Raw genomic sequence first — 6000 nt, forward strand, 5'->3', positions numbered from 1 at the left:
GCTGTTAATTTTGGGAACCTGACGAGGATGCTTCAGGCAAGAGTCCTGTTAACCCGGTATTCTGGCAAGAATAAGAGAACAGTCATTGGTGGTACAATCCTTTGAAAATAAGAGGCAGGGACACCCTGGAAATCCAGTCGTTAAGTCTCCATGCTTCCACAGCAGGGAACATGGGTTTGATTCCTGGTCAGGGAACTAAGATCCCACATGTTGTGCAGTGTGGCCAAAAGATATAAATGAACAAAGTGGTATAAAATAAGAGGCAAAGCAAAGCTGAGGGATTTTACCAGTGCTGCTTCAGAACAGAGTTAGGTGTAATCTTTTTATCTCTCTTCCAAACTGCAACGCTAAATTCCAGCATGGCTTTCACTCTCCACTTTGGCGCCTTTATGTTTAATTCTCTGTTGCCCATTATTCATAAACACAAAGGGACTGATCATGCCCCGCAGGCTTGGGTCACCCAAGATAACCTCATCTGTCCTAGATTGTAAACACAGAAAATCCACAATTTATTCTACTTATCTGACCTAGGCTGTGTTTATTACACAGACTGTACCACAGTTTTATCATAGTATATTTTGGCATAAAGTCTAAATGGTATAAATGAAAAACACAGGAACTTGGGGGTATGAGTCATCTTTCCCCCTAAATGACAGTTAACGAAGAATGAAAATCAAGACAGAACTTAGTGATCCCCTTTTGGGACAGAACTTAGTGATCACCTTTGGGGATTAATTTAGGAAATCCACTAGTTAAGTTGAATAGAAGTTGCTCTGGTCCAAAGAAATTAACCTATTTAGGGATGGACAAGTTGGAAACAGTCTTCCAAGTGTTTCAAAACAAGCCTTGGTGACTTCTAAAGCAAATTTTGATTTTCTCCTCTGGTGGCAGGTGTCAGTCTGATGGAAACTTCTGATATGAGGGGCACTGGGTGGCTCTAATGTGTGCCTCCCTCCTCTGCAGAGCAGAGCTTTCCACTGTGGGTGGGTGTATACTCAGACCACAGAGGGTGTGAGTTATGTGCGGTCTGTGTGTGGCGGGGCCAGCAGCGCAATCATTACGTATGTTTTTTTAAAAGGGCTCTATAAAAAGCATAAAATAAAAAGGACTCTATAATAAAACATAGCTTTCACAGGAAAAAGGAATACCTAAGAAAATTCCTAGTTTAAAAAATGTCTCTACCCCTTGCAATGTCAAATCATAAAGGCTAATAGTAAATTGATGTGATATTCTTTTTTTATTAATTTTTTTTAATTGGAGGTAACTTTACAATATTGTATTGGTTTTGCCACACATCAACATGAATCCACCACAAGTGTACATGTGTTCCCCATCCCGAACCCCCTTATCTTTAGTCGTGGTGAGCAGGGGCTACTCTTCGTTGTGGTACACAGGCTTCTCATTTCGGTGGCTTCTCTCGTTGCAGCTCACAGGCTCTAGGGCACGTGGGCTTCGGTAGTTGCAGCTCACAGGCTCTAGAGCAGGCACGGGGTCAGTTATTGTGGAGCACGGGCTTAGTTGCTCTGAGGCACGTGGGATTTTCCCGGACCAGGACTCAAACCTGTGTCCTCTACCTTGGCAGGCAGATTCCTAACCACTGGACCACCAGGGAAGTCCCTGATGTGCTATTCTTTGTAAACACCAGAAACAGACTTTAGTACCAAGCTACGTGAAAGATTTTGAGTCTGGGATTTCTTTGGCTCCAACAACTTACTTTTTATTCACATATAAAGATGAATGCCATTTTTTTTAATATCAATATTGATTCGGATAACTTTGTTTCAAATTAAGTCACTGAACCTTTCAAACAACATGCCTTTTACAAATTCATGGAAGTGGCTGATTCTGACAAACCCAGGGAAGGGACGACTGTGAAATACAAGGGCCTCTTCGTTGGACTTGCATCCTCCAGATTCTCTGATCAGCCCCATGCTAGGACACCAAGACAACAGACCCACCTCCCTCTTGTCAGCTTTGAGTCCAGGGGACTGACTAACACAGTGTTACCAGGACTTATTACATGCTAGGAACAGAGCAGGAACTAGGAGGCGAGAATGCAGCCTTCCTGGAGCCTCCAGGTATGTCAAGAGACAGCTGTGTGCTAGGGAGCCTGAATGCTCGGCGGGGAAGCATACACATAGCAAGGGTGGAGGGAGGGCTTCCTTGGCGGAGGGTGAGGACAAGTGGGAAGAATAGGTGATATCTACTCAGGTTGTGTGTTTTCCAGAAGGAGCAAGGTGCCCAGGCAAACAGGAGGGAGGGTCAGGGTCAGGGGATGGGCAGAGGAGGTGAAGGAAGCTGCAGGTTGTTGTCCGGTCACCAAGTTGTGTCAGACACTTTGCGACCCCACGCCGGGCCTTCCCGTCCCTCACCACCTCCCTGAGTTTGCCCAAGTTCATGTTCATTGAATTAGTGATCCAACTAATCTTGTCCAACCATCTCATCCTCTGTTGCCCTCTTCTCCTTCTGCCTTCAATCTTTCCAGCGTCAGGGTCTTTTCCGATGAGTCGGCTCTTCGCGTCAGATAGCCAAAGTATTGGAGCTTCAGCATCAGTCCTTCCAGTGAGTATTCAGGGTTAATTTCCTTTAGGATTGACTGGTTTGATCCCCTTGCTGTCCAAGGGACTCTCAAGAGTCTTCTCCAGCACCATAGTTCGAAAGCATCAATTCTTTCATGCTCTGCGTTCTTTAAAGTCCAACTCTCACATCCATACACGACTGCTGGAAAGACCACAGCCTTGACTATATGGACCTTTGTCGGAAAAGTGATGTCTTTGCTTTTTACTATGCGGTCTAGGTTTGTCCTAGCCTTCCTTCCAAGAAGCAATCATCTTCTAATTTCACGGCTGCAATCACTATCTGCAGTGATTTTAGAGCCCAAGAAGAGGAAATCTGTCACTGCCTCCACATTTTCCCCTTCTATTTGCCATGAAGTGATGGGACCAGATGCCATGATCTTTGTTTTTTTAATACTGAGTTTTAATCCAGCTCTTTCACTCTGCTATTTCACCCTCATCAAGATTCTCTTTTGTTCCTCTTCACTTTCTGCCATTAGAGTGGTATCATCTCCATATCTGAGATTGTTGATATTTCTCCCAGCAATCTTGATTCCAACTTGTAACTCGTTCAGACCAGCTTTTTGCGTGATGTGCTCTGCATATAAGTTTAATAAGCAGAGTGATAATAAACAGTCTTGTCGTACTCCTTTCTCAATCCTAAACCAGTCAGTTGTTCCATGTCTGGTTCTATTTCTTCTTGACCCACATACAGGTTTCTCAGGAGACAGGTAAAATGGTCTGGCATTCCCATCTCTATAAGAGTTTTCCACAGTTTGTTATGATCCACATAGTTAAAGGCTTTAGTGCAGTCAATGAAACAGAAGTAGATGCTATTCTGGAATTCCCTTGCTTTCTCTATGATCCAGCGAATGTTGGCAATTTGATCTCTGATTCCTCTGCCTTTTCTAAACCCACCTTGTACATCTGGAACTTCTCAATTCAAGTACTTCTGAAGTCTAGCTTGAAGGATTTTGAGCATAACCTTACTAGCATGGGAAGTGAGTGCAATTGTCTGGTAGTTTAAATATTCTTTAGTACTGCTCTTCTTGGGAATTAGGATGAAGATTGACTTTTTCCAGGTCTGTGGCCACTGCTGAGTTTTCCAAATTTGCTGACATATTGGGTGCAGCACTTTAATAGCATCATCTTTTAGGATTTTAAATAGCTCAGCTGGAATTCTATCACCTCCACTAGCTTTGTTTGTAGTGATGCTTCCTAAGGCCCACTTGACTTCACATTCCAGAATGTCTGGCTCTAGGTGAGTGGCCACACTATCGTGGTTATCCAGGTCTTTAAGGTCTTTTTGTACAGTTCTTCTCTGTATTCTTTCCATCTCTTCTTGATCTCTTCTACTTCTGTTAGGTCTTTACCATTCTAAGCTGCAGGTTAGCAGGGACCACATACTCAGATCTTAGAACCTAAGTTAAGAAGCTCAGATTTTCAACTTTGGACACTGACAAGGGAGCCAGGGAAGGGACCTGATGTGCTTTGCATTTTAGAAAGATCTCCTTGACTACAGTAAGGAAAATGAATTAAAGAGATCAGGAACTCTTCCAGGAGGGAGACTCATCTGGCTGGGGGAGGTGAGGAATGAGGCCCTGATTCCTGGCTTGGGCAGTTAGGAGGACAGTGGTACCATCAGCAGAAGCAAGAAACCCTGGAGGAGGAAGAGGAAAGTCAGCCCTGGACCCTTTAGGATACCTCAGTGGAGGGGCCAAAGGATGGGTGGAAGTGGGTGAGGAGATGGAGGACAGGCAGAGGCCAGGATGACCTGGCAGAGGCTCAGGGCAGGGTCTCCAGGATCAAGAAGATGATGGCAGACTCAGGGTGACCCAAGGTCACCAAGATGCCATGACAGTTGACAATGAAACATGCACTGGGTTTAGCCACAAGGTATTAACCTTAATGAGAGGCTTTCAGGGGAAAGCCAGACTATGGGAATCTGGGAATTCATGGTGAGTGACAGCAGGTGAACTCAAACCTGTCAAAAGTTAGTGAAAAAAAGGTGTTGGGGGTGAGAACTGGGGAGCCACATGGAGTCATGGGGTCTTGGGATAAAACAGGGATGCCCAGTTAAATTTGAACTTTAGAGAAGCAATGAATAATTTCTCATTATAATAGGTCCCACTATCTGGGACATGCTTTTAGCAAAAATTTTCTGTGGTTTATTTGAAATTCAGATTTACCTGGATGTCTTTTTTTCTCCTTCTTGTTTTGGCCACACTGAGGGGCTTGTGGGATTTTAGTTCCCTGACCAGGGATTGAAAGTGAGACCTTGCAGTGAGAGCTCAGATGGACCACCAGGGAATGCCCATGGGTGTTCCGTATTTTTATTGCTAAATTTGGCAAACCTCATTAAAGCAGAGTATTTGGTTCTCTTTCAGTGGAAGAGACTTGAGCAAGGTGATGTGCAGATGTTAAGGACAGAGTCTAGAATGGGAATCAGGTGGGGGCACCCTGATGGGTGGAGAGGGCGTGGCTGGAGCACAGGTAATGAGGGTGGAGGTATCCAGCGGGGCCGGGCAAATGCAGATGCTGGTAGCTCTCTGGGCTCCATGGAGGGAGAGGGGGTTGCCTGCTACCAAGGTCTCTAGGATCCTCTGCCAGCACTGGGTTGGTGAGGCATGTATGGAAGGCTGGAGGATGGGAGATAAAGAGCCCATTTGATTGGAGGCATGGAGAGCTCATTTCAGGTACAGCTTCACCCTGCAGGGGCAGCAGTCCAGCTCCACCAGGGCTGAGGTTCCTGTAAAGGCTCCAAAGAGGGGGAGTGGACTTCCTCCCACCCTCACACTCATCCTGCCTGCCACCCCGGGGTTTTCCAGGAGAAACAGAGGTCAGCGGGAGAAGGAAATTGATGTTGGCAAGAGTTGCAAAAAGATTCCAAGTTCCAGTTGTACAAATTAACTATGTACTTACTATTATATAAAGGCCATTCCAATACATCATTCAATCTTTCTGAAGACAGGTTACCAGTAACACTCAGACTAGTGGGTGATGTTAGGGCACCAGTAGCTACAGTGTCCTGCAAAACAAGCTTTTGTGGTGCATGGAATTTCGAGAAGGAAATAAACCTGTAAGGAAGGAAATGGATATCAGCAAAGGAAAGATGTCAACTGAAAAAGTGCTTCCTTCCTCCCTCCCCACTTTCACCTCCCACCCCACCGCGCACCCCAGCTTTATGGGATAAGAGGAACTCAGAATCTTAATACCAGAAAATGGCTTTGACCATGACAGAGACTGGGCTGTATAGGCTGTTGTATAAATTGTAACCTGGAGAGAATTCACTGTCACCAATCATCCTCACCACCTAACATCACCTTGTATATATCTTTCTTTATTGTATGCCTACCACTGACTCTCTGCTGTGATCCTTGGAAAGTGTCTGTGACTGTGGGTTGAATGAATGAGTGAAAGAATGACATCAAGGAGGCACACTAGT

Source organism: Bos indicus, chromosome 16 (assembly GCF_029378745.1).
Source record: "Bos indicus isolate NIAB-ARS_2022 breed Sahiwal x Tharparkar chromosome 16, NIAB-ARS_B.indTharparkar_mat_pri_1.0, whole genome shotgun sequence".
NCBI classification, from domain to species: domain Eukaryota; kingdom Metazoa; phylum Chordata; class Mammalia; order Artiodactyla; family Bovidae; genus Bos; species Bos indicus.